The sequence below is a fragment of the Typopeltis vanoorti genome, chromosome 2, assembly GCF_054136105.1.
Source record: "Typopeltis vanoorti isolate ZY-2024b chromosome 2, IOZ_Tvanoo_1.0, whole genome shotgun sequence".
NCBI lineage: Eukaryota > Metazoa > Arthropoda > Arachnida > Uropygi > Thelyphonidae > Typopeltis > Typopeltis vanoorti.
In genome coordinates this window covers 57,443,149-57,465,837 of record NC_143550.1, presented here as the reverse complement: position 1 = coordinate 57,465,837, position 22,689 = coordinate 57,443,149, and the positions used below count along the sequence as shown (strand labels likewise).

The 22,689-nt window shown below is 37.2% G+C and overlaps 1 protein-coding gene across 1 annotated transcript in view; it reads left to right on the top strand.

Moving 5' to 3' along the window:
• The window catches only part of LOC150109061 (protein kinase C, brain isozyme-like), a 689,445-nt gene that overhangs the window by 665,843 nt on the left and 913 nt on the right, over positions 1–22,689 (top strand). The gene's annotated exons all lie outside the window — the stretch shown is intronic.

Genomic DNA, 22,689 nt, shown 5'->3' with positions numbered 1-22,689 from the left:
TAATAATAATTTTTTATTTTTTTAAGACTAAACAACTTAGCTTTCAGAGTTCCCCAAACATAGTCCTACCACCATTTGCCACCTCAATAGTAATACTTTGTATTTTATTAACTTAGTAACTCATAATATGATCTCTAATTTCTCCATTACAGGAGCAAACTTCTCATTCTTAATTTTACTATCCTATAGTTATCAGGTCTGCACGGTTATCCTAGTGGATATGCGCTTCACAACCATATGCTTGGGGAAGGAGTGTCCTAGGTTCGATTCCCATCAGAGATGTGAGGAGCTCAAGGATTTATCTGGGGTTTTTCATCCCACAAGCAGGCAAACCAGATCTGTGAACACGCATGGCTACAGTCATAAAATATACTATATACTAAAAAATATAAGGAAGACAATAGGAAACCACCTTGCTCATAATCATCTCCCTAGTATGGTAGCATATAGCTACCCTCACCAGCCGTATGGCTGAGGGAATAGGATAAGATGGGGATAGTTATCAGAAGGAGGCATAGGACCAACCACCTTATCCTCGAAGTGGTCGCAGTTTCAAATCATAATAGGCTATGCCTAATATGAATGTAATGACCACCAGGCCTAATACATGAAAGGAAGAGGATAGTTATCAGACACCACACATCTCAGATTTTACCTCTAAATGAATTTAATGTGCTATTCATTTCATAGTTTAGATCCTTATGAATAATAACACTCTTTTTCCACTTTTTCCTAGTCTCCATCTCCTAACAACATTATTATCCCTCTTGTGTTGCACAATGATATTTGATTTCACATATGTCAGGATTTTTGTTCATGATTATGGGTCTTCGTTGATCTTGGTACATACTCTGGTTTATAGGCTTGAAAGTAAACTTTATAATTATTAGCATCCGATCTCTAAGTCAAAGGACTCATGAGAGGTCCATACTCTCTCATGCAAAAAAAATCATCAAACCATACCTCCAACCCATTCGCACTTTCTGCACTCACCACACTCTCAGGCAATGCATTCCACTTACTAATTACTATCTCTGTGGAAAGAACCTCCTTCACACTTTCCTTATACAGCTTCCAGGGATGGTATCTTGTTCTAATCTCATCTCCCTCTAGTCTACTCTATGAAAAATCCCTTCTACATTAATCTAATAGCAACTCGTCACCAACTTAAATGTCGCAATCATATTCCCCCCCCCCCACTTTCCTTCATCTATTCACAAGGTTCTGGAACTCATTCCCTCAATTTCTCCTCATATCTGACATTCCATAGGCCTTACACTAACTTAGTAAACCTCTGGACTTTCTCCAGTGCAATCCCCTTCAAAACCAGGCAACCAAATTTGCACACAGTAGTCTATGTGTAGCCTGATCAAAGCCTTATACAAGGGAACCATAAACTCTTTGCTTCTGCATGTCAATGTCCTCATCATTATTGCCATAATTTGTTGCGATGTGCTCACAATTTTTGCAATATGACCCCTAAACTTCAAGTCCCTGTCCACCATCACTCCCAGCTCTTTCATCTCTTCAACATCCTTCAAAATTTCCCCATTAATTGTATACTTTGCATCCCAACCTTGCCTACCAAATTGTAAGACCTTGTATTTTGCAACATTAAACTGGTAGCTCTAATCACCTGCCCAATCTCATAGTCTGAAATCCTTCTAGATCTCAACATCTGCTCTACTTCTCATAATTCTTCCCAACTTTGCATCATCATCATCATCAGAAAACACCTGCATATCTCCAGATAAGCTAGTTCTTATGTCATTAGCATACAAGTTAAACAGTAATGGTCGAAAAACCGATCCCATTGGAACTCTATTATTGATCTTCCTCTTTTGAGATACCACTCCTCCATACACAACCTGCTGATACCTGTCTGACAGCCAGTCAGCTATTCAACTCATTGGTCTGCTATTTAATCCGATGTGTTTCAATTTAGCTACCAGTTTGTCATGTGGAAATCTATCAAAGGCTTTTGAAAACTCCACGTATACTGCTGTATATGCATCTCTTTTATCCAGTGAATTTATCCCCTTGTAAAAAGTAAGCAGATTACTAAAGCATTACCTCTCCCTAACAAATCCATGCTGACAATTGTAAAGAATACTGCTACTATCAATCAATTTCTGAATCCTAGTTCCCTAACACCTTAACAATAACTTCAGACACACTGATTGGTCTATAATTTGTAGCCTCATCCTCACCCTCTTCCCCTTTGTAAAGTGAATGAGCTATTTTTCCCATCATTCCTTTGGAATCTCCTTGCAAGACTCAATAAACAGGTGTGCCAAAGGTACCATTAATTCTCTAGAGCAGGGGTTCCCAACCTTTTTGTTTTCTAGAGCACATTCAAAATACCGGTAGGGCGGTGGGCGCCATCTATTTTTTCAAGCAAATTTTTTGAATTCTTTTGTTAAATGAATACATACAAAGTTTACATTATAATCAAATGTTTTATTACTTAAAAGTTTACATTATATAAAAATTTAAATATATATATATATGTAAGTTAGTGTGATCTTTGGCATTGCATTTCATTGGCCAGCACTTCATAATTAGGAGAATATGATGATATTCCAGTTCTTAAACTGGAATGAACAACTTCGAATGCACGTCTACTTTACATTGTATGCGTTTAATACTCGTCATGTGTCATTAATGCATGCGTCATATAGCATGCGATGAATTGTTGCGTGATTATTTCAAACTATACAGCACACGGTTGAACAGCGGCGGGCACATTGGTCGATGGGCGCCATGGTGCCTGCAGGCATAGGGTTGGGAACGCCTGCTCTAGAGCATCGTTTCTCAAACTGTGGTACATGTACCACTAATAGTACATTATGTTACTTTTTTGGTACAATTTTTACACAAAATATTTAAATAAATGTTCAGAAAAATGTATTTTAATATCGTAGCGAGTAGTATTTTAGTATTGTAACGAATAAAATGAACAAATAAATTTTATTGCAGTTTTATGTGAATTTTCAGATGCGAAGTCTCATTAGCGTGTCATAAGGGTTTTCATATTTAATATTTATTTTGAAACAGTATTTTATGGTGGTACATATATTTTTTGATTCTTATTTAAGTGGTATAAAATTTAAAAAGTTTGAGAACCCCTACTCTAGAGCATTACTTCAGCATGCAATGATATATTGTCAAGTTCTACTGCTTTATTAACATCAAGTTTATTTAATTCCTCATATATTCCTCATGTTCATTCACTATCAGTATCTCCTATGCTGTACCCTTTACACTCCAGCTTCTCGTGACATTGCCTTCATGAGGATAAACTATGATGTACTACTCATTGTATATACTACTACTGATATATATATATATATTACTGATGAACTACTCATTGAATATTTCAACTATATCCTCTGCATTGGTTACTAATATGCCAGTATTATCAGCTAGCATCATTCTTCCATGGTAATTTTTTCTTCTACTTACACATAACAAAAGAACTTGCTAGCATTTTTCTTAGCTTGAGTTGCTAATTTTTTCTCATATTGCACTTTTGCTGTTTTTACCAACTGAGTCACCTTCCTGGCTTGCTCTTTGTACTCTTTGTGCAAGTGATTATTACCAACATTCATCTTGTGTTGCCTCCATAGTACCTTCTTATTCTTCTTCTTCCAGATTTCATGCTTAAACTCTTCGTTCACCCATTTTGCTCATTCTAAAGGTGAAAGGGCTAAATAAGGGAAGAGCATTGCTACTGTTACATAGCTTGATCAGTGCCCTAGTAGCATCTGTCTCCTTTCCACTCATCTCTTCTTTCCATGCTATAGCTCCCAGAAGCTATAGCATGGAATATTTGTCTTCATGAGAAGAATCCATGAATGTGATATTCCATCTAGCTGATGTCCTATATATCATCATGCTACAACAAGCTGGTCTTCCTTCATTGTCATTAATTCATCATCAACGAAGATGATGAATTAATGAGGGGAACCCTGACATGAATAAATAAAATGAAGATGAAGCCCTTTGTAATTGATAGAGCATAGCATTTGACATTTTTATGATGCTTGAGTTGTGTCCCTGAAGACAGTTTGAACTAGCATATAAATATTATTATTATTATTATGGGCGACTCTAGGGAGTCTTTAGACTCATCAAGGGAGGCCCTAAACATCATGTCCACACATCTATACGACATTCTCACAGTATCTATCATACCTTGCCTTGAACTCACTCACTGTCATAGCACCCACAACAGACTCTGGCAGCTTATTCCACTCATTTACCACTCTAAAAGTAAAGAACCCAGCTGTAACGCTCCTGCTAACCACACTCTTGCTCAGCTTCCATAGGTGTCCCCTAGTTCTCCCACCACCAGTCCTGATCTCAAAAATATCCTCTGAATTAATCCTATAGAAACCCTTTAGCAATTTGAATGTCTCAATCATATCTCCCCTTTTCTGCCTGTCAACTAATTTCTGCAACCCACAAATCTTCAACCTGTTCTCATATGGTTCATTCCATAGACCCGCTATCATCTTAGTCACTCGCCTCTGGATGATCTCCACCTCCTCCCCATCAAGAAGAAACCTAGGTGACCAAATCTGGGCACAGTAGTCGAGATGAGGTCTTATCAAGACTCGGTACAGAGGTACAATAACTTGCTTGTCTCTGCTCGTCAAGGTATTTTTCAACAACCAAGTGAGTTGATGAGCTGATTTAGCTACTTTTGCAATGTGCCCCTAAACTTCATCTCCCTGTCCACCAACACTCTCAAGTCCCTGGCCTCATCAATATCCTGAAGTACAGTTCCACCAATGTGGTATATTGCTGCTAATCTTTTCACCCCAAAATGCATAACCTTACATTTTGTCACATTAAATTGACATCCATTCTCCTTATCCCAGAACTCCAATCTATCCAAGTCGTCCTGCAAGATTTTGACATCTTTTGCATTTACTATCGCCCTACCCAACTTTGCATCATCAGCAAACAAATGAACTGTTCCTCTTAGATCCTTCCCTATATCATTAATGAACAAATTAAACAGCAGTGGTCCAAGAACAGAACCCTGTGGCACATAACTAGTCACAGGCCGTCTTTTGGACTCTACTCCTGAATAAACTACTCTTTGATATCTCTCCATCAACCACCCACCTATCCATCTCACCAACCCTATGTCCATTCCCATATGTTGTAGTTTACGGATTAGAATTCCATGTGGTGTCCCGTCAAATGCCTTTGCCAGGTCCAGCAGTATCACTGTAAACCCATTACCCTTATCCAGTTCAGCCGTCACCTCGTTATAAAACTTGAGCAAGTTACTGAGGCATGATCTACCCTTCACAAAGCCATGCTGTCCCCCCATACAGTATCTCATTTTCATCAATCCATTCCTGTATTTTTCCCTTGACTACTTTCTCCAAGACCTTGACAACGACTCCTGATATGCTGATCGGTTGGTAATTTGCAACCGTAGTCTTGGATCCTCCTTTATGCAGTGGAACTATTTTCCCCTCTTTCCACACCTTCGGGACTAAACCAGACCCGAGATTCAGATTAAACAACATGGTCAAGGCACTGATAATTCTTTAGCCGCTTCACGCAAGACCCGTGCTGGTATACCATCCAATCCCACAGATGTATTCACATTAAGGTTCTGTAATAGACTATTCACCTCCACTTCATTCATCACAATTCCCATATAAACTAATGGTTCCTTCATTTTTCAATGTCACCACCTGGATGATATACTTTTGTAAAGTGCTTGCTCAGTAACTCCACTATATCGACTGATTCATTGACCTCCTTACCATCATCATTCCTTAAAATCATTTTGCCGTGTACAGTTTTTTCTTGCTTGCAGCATATTGAAAGAACTGTTTGGGATTCTCTTTAGCTTGCATAGCTAGTTTCCCTTCATAATCCACTTTTGCTTTTTTTACCACACTCGTTACCCTTCTGGCCTGCACTTTATACCGTTCGTGTGCCTGCGGGTCACCTCTTTCTTTAAATGCCCTCCACAGTTGTTTCTTTTTTTGCAGCTCAAGCTTAATGGTGTTATTCATCCATTTAACCCCTACCTGTTTTACTATTCGGACCCTAGGTATACAGTCAGCCATAACCTCCTGTAAATGCTCCTTGACCACTTCCCATGCTCTATCGACATCCAGCTCTTGCAGTTGTACATGCCATGGCACTGATCCTGTTCTAATCTCATAGTCAGTTTAATAATGAATATTGGTTTGTAGCTGTGGCAACTGTGTTCTGAAACAACCAGAATGTCATTGTCGTCACTCCAAGCATCAAGTTTACATGTCACGTCTACTATAACTTGTTTATCAAATTTTTCATTAAGAAAATTGTAAATTTGACATAGACCTTTTCTAAATACAGTCTCTGTTTTTTTAACTTCTTTTGAGAAGGAAGCTAGATATATTAACTACTAAAAATATTATGGTAGTTGACAGGAAATATGCTAGTTGTGTTTCATCAGTACCAGATAATTAAAAATGTAAATATGTAATTATTATTTGAGTATCTATCTCCAAGGTTCTAAGATTTGTTGCAGGAGTCTCATTAGTTCAAACAATGCTTATCATATACAGTGATCTCATGTAACAACCATACAGTTAACTAGTCTTTGATTTGTTTAGCAAGTCATCTGGCTCCTCGAATAATATGATCTAACTCTGCATTCTTTGAATTAACCATACCCTTAGTTAATCAAACAGCAAATCACTTTCCCATACTTTTTGTGTAATTGTGAGATTACTGTCATTTTGAATTCCTCCACCAAAAACTTGTGTTTTTCATCCTGCTGAACAGGCAAACCTGCCAGAGAACATATGTAAAGAGACAAAAAATGCATTTGAAAAGTAGATCAATGTAGTGTAGAGTGGCTACATGTGGTATATTAGTGTAGTATGGAAAAACATAATGTTGGAGTGACCTCCTACAATGATTGTCGTGTGAGACTCCACAGAGGTGCCATAATGAGCATTCCACTTACTACCCACTTTAGAAAAATATAGTTTCCATCTTAATTTTTCTCCTTTTGACATGTACTGATAATTTTCATACATCTATCATATTGTCTTTAGCCTGTATCTTCCCCACTGCTGGGTAAAGAGGCCTCACCCATTGCAGGAGGTTGGATTTTTCATCCTGCTGAACAGGCAAACCTGCCAGTTCACTTTTACTTCTACCATGGTGACCCACTCCATCTTGGGAGAGTGTATATATAGTTGTATGAAGATGAAAGACAATCACAAACATCCATGCCCTAGGTGGGATTTGAATCCGTAGCTTCTTGGCTGAATAGCATATACGCTAACTACTTGGCCAACCAGGCCAGCCTATCATATACTATAAATCCTTTATTAACTTACCTCAAATTTGTGATATTACTAAACCAATATGTAAGCAATACGTGGATGCGATTGTGCTTTAGCAAATGATTTGAAAGGAGAAAAGCATGGTATGAGTGAAGATATGGTTACTTATTAACAGTCCTTACTCTTTTATATTTTTATATATACAGTCCTTACTTTTTTTTTCGGCTCACATGAGTGAGCCGAAAAAAAGAGTAAGGACTGTGATTGTTACCATATTATGACAGAAGTGAACTGAAGAGGAGAGCTGCAACTGCATATGATTCTATAAGTTCTGTAAGTAGATTGTGTTGGAGAAATAGCGTGCAGTTTGTGGATGTGTTTTTTTACCTCAATGGTCAAAATGATTTGTACTTGCAAAATGGAATGCATTTGAATAGTTTTGGTCAGGTACTTGGTGGAGAAATTGTTTGGAGGATGATTGTGAATTGTCAGGAAAACTACGTATGTCTGAGTGGTTGCATAAATACTGAATGCATACATTAAATGAAGTGGTAAAAATTGTCATTGTAATAGAAATTGTGCTAATGATAACTTGTTAGGGATAAACTCAGGAAATGCAGGATTGGGTTTGTCAAAAAAAAAGTGGAAAGGGATTTAATTCAAGTCATCAGCATAGTAGTCAGCTGACACGTGTCTGATCTAATGCCAAAAAGCATTGGGAATACAGACAAGGAGTCCTCAGAATTGGTAGATGTAGCAAACCCAAAAATTATAAGATTCAGTGAAACAATATTCTATTCTGGATGACAGAAAAGGATATTGTTACAGGAATAGAAGATGATGTATTCAGTTTGTACAGGAGGATAAACAAGATAAAAATGTTAAGGGAATACTAATAATGATGGCAGAGGAATTAAATACAACTGAAGTCTTCATTGATGGTGGTATAAGGCAGTGGTGCACCCAGAGGGGGGGGGGGCCTGGCCCCCTCCAAAGAAAAAAGGAAAAAACACTGGAAAAATTTCCAAAAATCTTTTCCTAATTAAAATTTGTTTTTTTATTTATGTTGTATAAATAAATTTAAGTTGGTGACAAGTAAAAGGAAAGATAAAATTAGTTGGAGAAAATTTTAGAATGGTAACCATTGTGGAGGATATAGTCAAAATATTTAATCAATAGTTCATCAAAGCATTTCATCCTGGAAGTGTGATATTGTGTAAAGAGAATGGGAGAACTGATTGTGAGCAAACAAGATATATGAGAAACCAAATAAATTGGATATTAACCAAGTGCATTTTAAGGTAATGTGTCAGTGATTTAAATGTAGCAATGACATTGTTTCAACAAGCATCTTGCAGTGAGGTAGTCTCAAAGAAGGGCAAGATTTTTCCACTTCATCGGGGGGGGGGGGGTATAAGATCGATGTTTTGAATTATAGGTCAATCAGCATAGCTATAGTTATGGTTAGTGATGACTAGGATCCATAATTAGGTTGATATAATCATTATCTGTGGTAGTAAGCATAGGTTTGTTGAAGAGAAATCATGTAGTCTGTTTACATATTACAGCAATATGGCAAGTGCATTGGACAAGGGAGATACGTATAGGGTGGTATATTTAGATTTTGCAAAAGCCTTTAATAGATTACCACATGACAGGTTCATACAGTAATACCTCAATTATCTGATCACAGCAGGATAGCAATATGGCAGTCAGATAATTGAAAGGTTGGATAACTGAAGATTTCTTCATTTGAAGAATGGATAATTGAGAGATCATAATTACATTGGAACAGATAGGGTTAGATTTTAGTTTGTTGGATAGGAGATTAGCTGTCTGATAAGTATCAGCAAGCTATATATGAGGAGGAGTAATATCTCAGAAGAGGACAGTCACTAGTGGAGTGCCCCAAGGACCTGTTTTGAGATTATTCTGTTTAACTTATATGATAATGGTATTGGAAGAGGTTTGAATGTGGATATGCAATTGTTTGCCTATTATGCAAAGTTGGGAAAAACTATGAGAAGTAGAGCAGAAATGGTGACTTTACAGGAGGAATGAATAGACTGTGGGAATGGGGTTGCCATTTCAATTTTGGCAAAAGTGGTGAGGTTTTAAAATTTGGAAAGTGATGAGATACAGCTAGTGGGAATATCTTACAGATGGTTAACAAGAACCTAATATTTAAGGGCTGCACAGATATCACAACATATTATGGCAGTTATGTAGAGGGCATTTTTATATATGTAGAAATTAGGAGGTTATGATTTTCTTCATCAGCCACATGTGTATTATTGTGCACAGATTTGATCACTTGGTTTTCAATAAGTTTCATGATTTTAAAAATTTCACCTTGTAGAATAAGTCCAAGGAGATGATGCATTTAACCAGTGTATAATTTAGCAATATCCAAAGCACAAAATTATTATTATTATCACATGCATCATCTCCGTGGACTCTGCAGGTTGATCAAGGGAGACCCCACACATCATAAACACTAATATTTAGCATGTTACCTGTTACTTCGCTTTCAACTAATTCACTGACAAGCCACCCAAAAGAGAGATTGGCATCTGTTTTCGCTCATTCTCCAAGCAAAAAATCTAATGTTTCTCTCTTCACCTAAAAAAAAAAAAAATTAAAAAATAATAATAATGAACAAATAAAACAACTAACTTTTCATTTGAATTTGATTGAATTAGAAATAATAAAACAATAATATAACATGAAAGATAATATAAAAAATATACATCCAACTTATACTAAATTGTGCCATTGCAGGAGGATCTCAAACCGTGTGAGCTACCAGTTTAATTTTGCAAAGTGCAAGCAATACTAGGCAAGGTTAGGATGTATAGTATACAATTAATGTGGAAATTTTGAAGGAGGTGGAAGAGACAAGAGATCAGGGAGTGACAGTGAGAAGAGACTTGGAGTTTAAGGGTCACATTGCTAAAATTGTAAGCGCATCACAATGGATTATGGCAATAATGTGGAGGAGATTGACATGCAGAAGCAAAGCAAAGCAGAAGTTATGGTTCCCTTATGTATAACTTTGATCAGGTCACATATGGACTACTATGTGCAGATTTGGTCACCTGGTTTTCAAAGAGATGAGGATGTATTAGAGAGGGTTCAGAGAAGGCTTATTAAGTTAGTGTCAGATATGAGGAGAGATCAGGGGAATGCAACTTGCAGAACCTTGTGAATAGAAGAAGGAGCAGAGATATGATTCAGACATATAAGTTGTTGAGTGGTTGTTACCAGATTAATAGGAATGGAATTTTTCATAGAGTATAGAGAGAGAGAGAGAGAGAGAGAGAGAAGGTTAGGAAAAGTGGCCATCTCTGTAAGCTGTATAAGGAAGATGTGAGTAGGGAAGTGAGAAGAAGGTTCTTTGCATGGAGAGTGATTGATGAGTGGAATGCATTGCTTGAAAGTATGGAAACTATGGATGGGTTTAAGACACAGTACAATGATCATTTTGCATGGGAGAGTATGGAATTTCTGCAGTGAGTCTTTTAAATCCATGGAAGTCAGATATTAAATAAATTCTTGCTATGATCTCTTTAAAACATATAGTTAATAAATTATTTTCCTTCATGTTAAACAACACTATATGTCCAGCACTTTTTTTTTTTTTTTTGGAAAATATATGTGCATGCCTAAATCAAAAATATAAATTTTTTCTATGTCATTATTATCAGAATTTTATACAGGAACAGTTATACTGAATTTATACCCTAAACTTTGTAAACATTATAGGTGATAACTTTTATTCATTACATCTGTTATTAGAAGGAAAAAATAAATAAATATAAATAACACAAAGAAGGCTGATGTAAGCCTTCTTTGTGTTATTTATATTTGTTTTTGTTTTTCTAATAACAGATTATCTGTCTGTTTTTTATACCATATTTTGTTAAGAAAATCTTGCTCAACTTAATATTTGTGTGTATGTGTGAATATAAATATGTATATAATATATGAAGTACAAATCTTTACTCTTGTAAATAAGTACAAATGATGATAATAGCACGTATTTTAATTATGCATTTTTGTTACTATCACTGTGCTTAAGTATATGCAACTCTATAATAAAGAAGAAATCAAAATAGATATTGTTATAAGCAATTTGAGGTATTAAAAATATCAAGAGAAAAAAAATTATCTGACAAATACTACCCTTTGTTGGAAGACTAATCAGATTTTGTGATAATGATCCACGCAGCTAATAAGTTGTAATTACAAAATATTTCAAAAACTTATATGTATGTTTGTTTCTGAAGTGTAAAGAAAATAAAGTTTTCAATATATATTTAAAAGAATGCACTTTTTTTTTTTTTCATATTTACTACTTTCTTTCTGCAGTCCTCATTTCATAATAATTCTTTTCATTCTTCAGATTAATTAAAAGAAATATATACATTATGTCAGGCAAACTCTTTTATATATATATATATATATATATATATATATATATATATATATATATATATATATATTTGTTGTATTATTACTTATACAGAAACACTCACTTTTTTTTTTTTATTATTATCCACACTGTTTTAGTTTAAATTTAAGCATAATCTTTTTTTTTTTTTTCTTGCTTATTTTGCTTGGGAGTCAGGGAATGGGAATATATGTATTCCCACTGGGGATAGCCATATAAAGATTTCTGTGAGAAAAGGATATATAGAAGTACAAGACTGGTGATTATGGCAAGTGTAATAGGAGACAGCCTGGAGCTTTAGCATGGAACAAGGAGTTGAGCAGGAAAGAAATAAATGCTGCTTGGGAACTGACAAAAAAATACATAACAGCATCAACGTGCAAATTTATTCAAAGGTCAAAACATTGAATAAGATGGGTGAAGGAGGAGATTAAGCATAAAACCTGGAAGGCATTTGGAAAAAGCACAAGAAGAATAATGGTAATAATCAGTTGCAAAAAGAGAATAAAGAGCAGGATAGGAGAGTGACTAAGTTGGTAAAGGACAGAAAAAGTGCCATACGGGCAGAAATTAGCAAATTAGGTCAAGAAAAACTCAGGAGTTTTTTTTTTTATATGTGGCAAGTAGAAAGAAGAAGAATTATGGCAAGAAGATGTTAATGGATGAAAGTGGAAGATTGGTAAATGCTGCAGAAGACATAGTCAAGGTATTCAAGTGATCAGTTCATCAGGGTGTTTCATTCTCAGTGCAAAATCAGAAGCTAAAGTATAGAGTGTGAAATGAGAGAAGACTTAATAGTGAGCTAGCAAGAGGTATATGAGGAGTTGAATAAGAACTAAATATCAATAAGGCAATAGGACATGATGACATACCACCACGTCTTGAAGGAATGTTCAGGGAGTTAGCATTGACCTTGAACTATCTGTTTAACAAAAGTCTTGCAACAGCACAAGTTCCAAAGCAGTGGAAGGGAGGTAAAATTGCTCCACTTCATAAAGGTGGTAATATAAGGTAATGCAACAAATTATAGGCCAATCTGTATATCTGGAGTTGTAGCTAGTCTATTTACATCCTCTTGCAAAGCTACAACATCTACTCTACTTCTCATAACTCTTCTCAATTTTGCATCATATGCAAACAACTGTCCATGCGGTTAGCCTAGTGGCTGTGCACTTCGCAACCATATGCCTGGGGAGGGAATGTCCTAGGTTCGATTCCCATCGGTGACATGAGGAGCTGAAGGATCTTCCTCAGTCATAGCCAAGTTAGCCGGTCTTGGACTTGGACAATAGGGTTTTTTCCCCCAGTTTATCCTGGGGTTTTTCATCCTGCAAAGCAGCAAACTGGCCTTGAGAACTCAACACTACAGACATAGGATACACCAGGGCATAGGACTCACCACCCCTTATCCTGTGAACAGTTTGAGGTTCAATGATTAATAAACCCTTGACACCGCAAAGTAAAAGTGGGAAAAATGAAGATGAGATGATGAAATGAGATGCAAACAACTGTATATCACTATTTAAAGCCCTTTCCAATGTTATTTACATACAAAGTAAACAACAGTATCCCCAAAACAGATCCCTGGGGCACACTACTAGTGACTGTCCTCTTCTGGGATATCACTCCTCCATAGACAACTGTTGTTACCTATCAGAAAGCAAATCTAGCACTAATCTATTATCCAACCCCATCTGTTCCAATTTAACTACTATTTTGTCATGTGACAATCTATCAAAAGCTTCCCCCCCCCCCTTGTCCAATGTGTTCATCACCTTGTTATAATAAGTAAGCAGATTGTTAAAACACGATCTCCCTTTAGCAAACCCATGCTGTCCATTAAAGAGAATTCTACTGATGTCAACTTAGTTCTGAATCCTTGTCCTCACTAGCTTCTCTAATTCCTTGACAACAACTCCAGACAAACAGACTGGCCTATAATTTCAAGCCTTAGTCTTATCACCCCCCCCCCCTTTATGAAGCAGAACAATTTTGCCATCTTTCCATTCCTTTGGAACATGAACTAATCTAAGACTCGTGTTAAAAATGTAAGTTAAAGCTGTTGCTAACTCCCTGGAATATTCCCTCAAGATACATAGTGATATACCATTATATCCCATGGCCTTGTTGACATCAAGTTTACTCAATACCTCATATACCTCCTGCTCACTCACCAATATTATTTCCTTCCCCATTCCCACCTCTCTCAATTTCGCCAACTAGAGAAGATGTGACACCCAAATTGATAACTATCTTATAGCAAATCATGAGTCTTCATCTGCACATAGAATTCACTATGGAAAAGGAGTGCTAGTGTTTCCTTTTTCTATCTTGCTTACCTAGACCACTTCTGTCACTTTTGTCCAGTAGTGTTTACCATACAGCTTTCACAGGTAGATAAATGTGTACAAAAAAGTTTGACTCATCATTCAGTTCTCATATAACTTTTCACTCACCATCAGTCCCTCCTCCATAATTCCCATTGCACTCATGTTTATCATGATGCCACATGCATGAGGATGAATACAATTATGAATTGCTCATTTAATATCTCAACTATACCATCCTCAGCAACTATCATTCTACCATTTTCACCAGACACTATCATCCTTCCATAATCATTCTTTCTTCTACTGGCCATGTATCAAAGGAACTGAAATTTTTGGCATTTATTCGCTAACTATGGTTTGTACTCCTCCTCCTGCAACTGATTATTATCACTTATCCATTCTTCTTCCTCCAGACTGTATGCTTAACCTCTTCATTATTATTATTATTACAGGGTATCTCCATGGAGTCAGTAGGCTCATCGCAGGAGACCCAAATTATCAAAACAACATCTATCATATCTCTTCTTGAATTCATTTACAGATGAAGAACTCACAACAGTGTCAGGCAATGCATTCCACTCATTCACCACCCTCCAGGTGGAAACCTCATTCTCACACCCTTGTTAATCACAGTTTTCCTTAATTTCCAGGGATAACCTCTTATTCTTCCATCACTATCACACAGCTGAAACATTTCCCTCTGCATCAATCTTATAAAAACCTTTTAGTAATTTAAATGTTTCTATCATATCCCCTCTTCTCCGCCTATCAACCAACCTCTGCAATCCAAAAGCTCTCGATCTATCAATGTAGGGAGCATTTTTTACATCACTCACCAACTTAGTCACTCTCCTCTGAACCCTTTCCACAACCTCCTCATCTCCAAGGAATCCAGGTGACCAGACCTGAGCAGAGTAATCCAAATGTGGAAGTATCAACGCTTTATAAAGAGGAATAATAACCTCTATCTCTGGATGTTAGTGTGTTCCTCAATAACCAAGTAATCCTATGTGCAATCTTGGACACCTCTTAGCAGTGTGTACCCTGAACTTAATCTCCCTATCTACCAACACTCCTAAGTCCCTAGCCTCATCAATCTCTTGGAGTACCATTCCATCAATGTAGTACACAACTGGTAATTTTTTAATCCCAAAATGCATAACTTTACACTTTTCCACATTGAACTGACATCCATTTCATTTTGCCCATTTTACCAGCTTATTTAAATCATCCTGCAAACTCTCAACATCAGCGTGATTTTTTATTGCACTACCCAACTTTGCATCATCATCAAACAACTGAATATCTCCCTTTAACATACAAAGACGTTTGTGACACGTCTTTTGTTTATTGCACCAAAATTGTGACGTATCGCAGACGTTACGAAGTTCGCATCAATTTCAAACGAATTTAGAGTTTAAAAATAATTTATATGTCAAAGGGTTAAGCCATTTCCTATATCATTTATGTACAAATTAAACAACAATGGCACAAGCACAGAACCCTGAGTCACACCACTGGTCACCTGCCTCATCTTGGACTCTGCTTCTCCATACACCACCTTCTGGTATCTCTCCCTGAGCCATTCTCCTATCCATATGACTAGTTTAGTATCCATCCCCATCTGCTCCAATTTGCACAACAGTATTCCATGGGGTATCCTGTCAAAAGCCTTAGCAAAATCCAGAAGTACCACTGTGTAGCCATTTCTTTGTCATACTCAGATGACATTCTATTATAAAAAGCTAATAAATTGCTAAGGCAGGATCGACCTTTATCAGAACCATGTTGGCCCCTATAGAGTATCATATCCTGATCCACCCATTCTTGAATTTTGTCTTTAACCAACTTTTCCAATACTTTTACCACCACTCCCGAGATGGTGATTGGTCTGTAATTAACTACCGCAGTTTTAGAGCCACCTTTATGCAAAGGAACTACTTTACCTTCCTTCCACTCCCTAAGGACCATACCAGAGTTCAAACTTAAGTTAAATAACTAAGTAAGAGGCGTTGACAATTCCTGTGCATATTCACGCAACACCCGAGCTAATATTCCATCTAAACCTACAGCAGTGTTCGCATTTAAATTCTGCAATATACTAAGTACCTCTGATTTCTTAACTTCAATTCTCACATTAGTTATTGCTACAGGTACAGAGATATTCTCACTTTTGAAAAGTGATCACTCAGTAACTTTGCTATTACATCTGTATTGGTCACCTCGATACCATCAGCAGCCACTAAGGTTATCCTTCCAAAGTCATTCTTCCCTTTACTTGCCACATAGCAGAAGAACTCTTTGGGATTACCTTTGATATCCATGGCTAAGGTCTTCTCATAATCTGACTTAGCTTTTCCTACTATGCTGGTAACCTTCCTAGCTTGAGCCTTGAACGGCTCATGGGTGTACTGATTGCCTTTCTCCTTGTAAATTCTCCATAACATTTTCTTTTTTTGCAGATCAAGCTTGATACTACTACTCATCCATCTAACACCTACCTTGTTTGTTTTTCTGACCATGGGGACACAATCTGATATTGCCTTCCTCAGATACCCACTGATTTCATCCCATGCACTGCTAACATCTTTCTCCTGCAATATGTTCTGCCATGTGACTGCTGCAAGCTCGCTCCGAAGCTTGTTATAATTGCCTAACCTGCATGTCTGTATATACCCTTTCTTAAGAGAGAAATCCACAAATTTTGCAACTTCCCAAGTGAATACCACATGATTGCTTTCACCAATTGGAGGTAACGATGACACCTTACTTATGCATATATTCTCTGAACCAATGACCAGGTCCAACACTCTCACACCACATGTCCCTTCAGTTATGTGCTGTTTCAGGTATCTCATAGAATATGTATGAATTCCATTTCCTGTTTGCCACATGATATTTGCTCCTTCCAATTGATATCATCATAATTAAAATCCCCCATAATAATCACTAGCCCTGCACTCATTGCACTAATTTGCTGATGCATGAATTCAATATCACTCCTTGTACAGCAACAACTGTATATTTAGTTGCATTGGTCACTATTTCACACCAGACTGTCTCAAATGTACTATTATTCACATGTCTATCATCTTGATATACTACTACTTTCTCTGGCTTCAACTCATCAGCTATTACCAACAATACCCCCCCCCTCCCATTCTATCTTCTCTATCCTCTCTGAAATTATCTATTTCACACCTATCTTGGTTAACTACCTTTGGTTTGAAATACACCCACAATTATCTGTGCTAGACAATTCTTCAGAAGGGCTCAAGAAGCATTGATCTTTTCTTTTCCATCCAATTCCTCATTGGACGATATAGCTGCAAGCTGATCTAAGTTTTTCATAATCATCAGCCTTATAGTTCCACATATATATTCCTTTGTCATAGAAGTGCTTAAATGGCTGCCCATTATAAAGTGATCACTTCATAGTCACTCTCACCAAATGGAGGAAAATTTGACACTCCGTTTATAATAACATCCTCTGATGAAATTATCAGATCCAGGCTCCTTGATTCTTGTGTATCATTATGTATTTCCTATGGTAGTTATCTCTCAGAAACTCAAGAAATTTATTCTCTTCATCCCCAGATGTCATCACTTCCCTCCATATTAACTGGTATACAGTAAAATTTTATTCCCAACTAAATATTTCATCCTGTCTACCTCACATCATACTGCCTCAAAACCACTGGTACTATTTGCTCCTTGTATGGGCATAACTCCTCTGCTATCATTAACAACACTCCTACTTTTCTGTCCCATCTGTCTTCACAAAAAAAAATCATATCCCTCTATCTTCTCCAGGGGGTGGCTCGGCCATAGGGACCAGGCCCCACCTATATTTGTATAAAGTCCAATTGCATAAAGGAGCCTCCAAGACAGAAGTAACAAATTATAGGCCAATGAGTATTTCAGGAGTGCATGGTTAAAGTATTGAGTAAGAGATAAATTGGTGAAAGACAGAAATCAGAACCAGGTGGATAGGAATATAATGTAATCTGTAGGGACAACATGGTTTTCAAAGGGTAGATCTTGCCTTAGTAATTCGCTTACTTTTTATAATAAAGTGGCAATGCTGTTGGATATGGGAAATGGCTACTCAGTGATATTGCTAGACTTTGCAGAAGCATTTGATAAGATTCTACATACACTCTGTTGCATAAATTAGAGCAAATGGGGATGAATATAGTGATTTAAATTAGAGGGTAGCTGATGAACCGATATCAAAAAGCGGTTTATGGAGGGGATGAGTCCAGGAGAAGGCAAGTTACCTGTGCTGTACCAAATGGCTCAGTACTTGGTCCTCTGTTGTTTAATTTGTATATCAATCTTCTTCTTCTGCAGCTTTTACCACTTAAGTTGGGTCACTGTTTGTGGTGAGTCTCCTCCACAACCTCCTGTCTAGGGTTGTAGCCACATCCAATTCTTCATCCTCAAGTCCTCCTCCACTATCTCTCTCTCCATCTGTTCTTTGGCCATCCGTGCTTCCTCCTTCCCTCCGCATCACATGACCAAACCATCTCAACCTTGCCTCCTGTATCTTTGCTCCTAGGTTCGTAACTGTCACCATTCTCCTTACATAGTCATTTCTCAGACAATCCTTTCTGGTCACACCACACATCCACCTAAGCATTCTCATCTCCACTACCTCCATCCTGTTGATGGTTATTTTTTCTCAGTGCCACAGTTTCCATAGCATGTGTCATAGCTGGTCTCACTACTGTTCTGTAGATTTTGCCTTTTAGATTGATCGGCACCGTCTTATCGCATAGCACTCCAGCCATCTCTCTCTCCAGTTCCTCCATCCTGCTTGTATCCTGCATCCCACTTCCTTCTCAGCCTCACAATCCTCTTTCATTGTTGAACCTAAGTATCTAAAGTCACTGACCTTGATTACATTTCCTTCCAGCTCCAGATCTGTCTCCTGGCTGCCATCCACTTTGCAACACATATACTCTGTCTTACTTCTGCTCAGTCTCATACCTCTCTCTTCCAGTACTTTCCTCCAACTTTCCAGTTTAACTGCCACTTCTTCTCTTGATTCTGTACACAGCACGATGTCATCTGCATACAACATACTGTAGTTCAAGGCGCATCTTCTCTCACCACCTCCATCACAATATTAAACAGGAACGGACTTAATGCTGACCCTTGATGCAAGCCAACTGTCACTGAAAAACTTTCCATCTCTCCCAGGCAGGTTCAAACTCTTGTCTTCACATTTCTGTACATCTCCTGTACCTTCTTCTCCCTCAGACACCTCCAGACTTCTTGCCTTGGCACTCTATCATACACTTTCTCCAGATCAATAAATACCAGATCTAGCTCCCGTTGCTTCTCTCAAAACTTTTCCGTCATTTGTTGGCGATCGACCAGGCATGAAGCCAAATTTCTCCTTTGCAATCTCCACCTCCTTCCCCAGTCTTCCATCAAGAACCCTCTCTAGGATTTCATTGTGTGGGACATCAACTTTATTCTTCTGTAATTCTTACAGTCTTGGGCATCCCCCTTTACTCTTGTAGATGGGGACAAGAGTACTTTCCCTCCATTCCTCAGATATATTTTCCTGTTGACAAACTTTTATTAACAGGTCCCACATCAGGTCAGTTCCCTCTTCCCCCAGTGCCTTTCATGCCTCCACTGGGATCCTGTCAGGGCCCACTAATTTTCCATTCTTCATCCTCTTTATGGCTTCCTTCACTTCCACTCTACTAATGTTCTGCACCATCCCCTCATAAGGCTCCCCATCTTCTCTGATTATGCTAAACTGGGAAGAGAGTTGGTAAATGAAGGTGATGCAGAGATGCTGCAGGAAGACAAATAGTCTAGCAGTATGGGCAAAGGTAAATGGCTGCCAGTTTAATATTATTATTATTATACAGTATCTCCATGGGGTCCAGAGACTCATTGTGGGATACTTGCACTAATGTTTATACACACAAAACCTACCATATCTCTCCTTAAACTTATTCACTATTAGAGCACTCACAACCAAATCTGGCAATCCATTTAACTCATTTGCCACTCTCCATGCAAATGCAAATTAGTCTGCACACTCAAGAGTGGTGGTTAAAGTATTGAATAAGAGAGAAATTGGTGAAAGGCAGAAATCAGAAAGACAGAATAAATGTTATTCTGTCTTTCTGAATAACAGAGAACTACAGATGAACCCTAGCTCTCTGTTTGTCATATACTGAAAAATTTCCTATGTTCAATTTTATAAAACTACAGAACTGTTACCAGCTTGGTCACTCATCTCTGGATCCTCTCTACCACCTTCCAATCCCCCAAGAAACCCAGGCAACCAAATCCATGTTGTACAGTGATGCACTTTGGGAAGAGATCACTAGCTGTGTACTATACTGATGGAACTGAACTTCACTGCAGGAAAGTGATAAGGTCAGAGACCTGGGTGTGATTGAGGACAAGGAATTTAAGTTTAGAGGTCATATCGCAAAGGTAACCAAAACAGCACATTGGATTACGTTGTTGTTGAAGAGCTAACTAACAAGCAAGGATAGAGAGGTTATTATTGTGGCCTTACTGTTCTGCCATATAAGGCCACATTGGACTACTGCACACAGATCTGGACAACGGGATTCTGTGGGGATGAAAATGTGGTGGAGAGGATCTAAAGATTGTAGCAGGTCTATGGAATGCTCCCTATGAGAATAGATTGATGGTCTCTAGGCTTCAAAAATTAGCTGATGGGCAAAATAGAGGAGACATGATAGAAGCATTTAAGTTATTAAAGAGGTTTTATAGGATTGACACTGAAGAGTTTTTTTCAGTACATGGCATGAAGGGAGAGAACAAGGGGGGGGGGGGGGGATTCACCAGTGGAAGTTGTGTAAGAGGGTGGTTAATGTGGGTATTAGGATTAGACTTTTCACTTGGAGGGTGGTGAATAGGCTGTCAGAAATAGTTGTGAGTGCTTCATCAGTGAATGAGTTTCAGGAGAGGTATGAGAGGTATTGTGTAAATAATGGTTAGTATATGAATAATTAATCTCCCATGAGTATATCGAAATCAGAATATCGACTAATGAACGCAAATATAAATGAGATTGATTCATGGAATAATTTCATTACATCAAAATCAAGTATAATTATTAGGTATACTTAATTGTACATTATTATTATTATTGTACAGGTATCTCCATGGAATCAGAAGACCAAAGCAAGTTACCATAAGGTGGTGCTTTGACCTTATTAAATAAAAATCTCAGGATGAGAGATAGATGTAAAAAGTTTTTTACCTTTAATATATGTTAAAGATACCAAGCTATTTTAAATATAAACCTGGAATAAGGTCAGAGCACCTTATGGTAATTTGTTTTGGTAAAATATTTATAAGCTCTGTATTACTTAAAACTTAGTATTTCTTAGCCTGGCTCCCACTGATGAGACCTCAATAAGGGTCGAAACCGGTCTGGGTAGTGGCCCCTTGCCCTTAATACATAGCATCATACACCTCCTCCAGGAGATGCGCTTTGCATTAAGGGTAAATATTAAGAATAGTGATCAGAGCTTATTCTACCTTTACCACGAGTTGCCTTGCCTTACACTACTTGCAGGGTCAGTTAGACTTGCAACACTTGCAGGCGAACTGACTTGTCTTGTCTGTTTGCTTACTTGGGAAATGGAGTAAAAAAAAACCAGGTTTATATTTAAAATAGCTTGGTATCTTTATCATATATATATATATATATATATATATATATATATATATATATATATATATATATATATATATATATATATATATATATATAGTATATATATATATATATATATATATATATATATATATATATATATATATATATATATATATATATATATATATAGGTAACCCTCGTATATCGCGGTTTCGATATAACAAATTCTACAAATTGTAGTAACCCGTTATCTATTCATATATTTTTCACCGCGCGACTTAAAAATCAAATTTTATCTTCGTTAAATTTGCGTCTGCCCGTATCGCGCATGTAGTTATAAGTAGCGATTTTATATTAGGGGAAATATCCTTAAGCATTCATGTACGTCAATTGTTTACCGTATAAAGTGTTTATTGTTGAAAATTGTCTTCGTTTTCTGCCAGGAAAGCGCATTAAAAATCATAAGTGTGTTAATCTCAAACTGAGCACTTTATTTTCTGGTGAGTTACATACAATATGTAATGCCTTTTTTGCTGTAAAAAAATATATATTTTTTTATAGTAATGGCCACTTAAGGGCTTTTACCATATAGTCGAAAACGAAATTAGTGAATTAATTTATGGGGAAATAGATTTAAATGAGAAGGAACTGGCGCAATTAATATATGACGACAAAATGAGCAAAGTTCTGCCGAAGATTCGGATTGTGATGAATCCGTTAAAGAATTCAGTTTAAAGAAATTAGTAGAAGGATTGGACTTGGCAAGAAAGTTAGGAAGCAAGTTTACGAATGATCCCTCAGTGGAGGCTACGGAAATTTCACGAGACAATTGGATATTTGTTCAGCTCCGTATCATGAACTTAATAAAAAAAAAAAAGTGCAGCATAGTGGTAAGCAAGCTCTTATTACTGACTTCTTGAT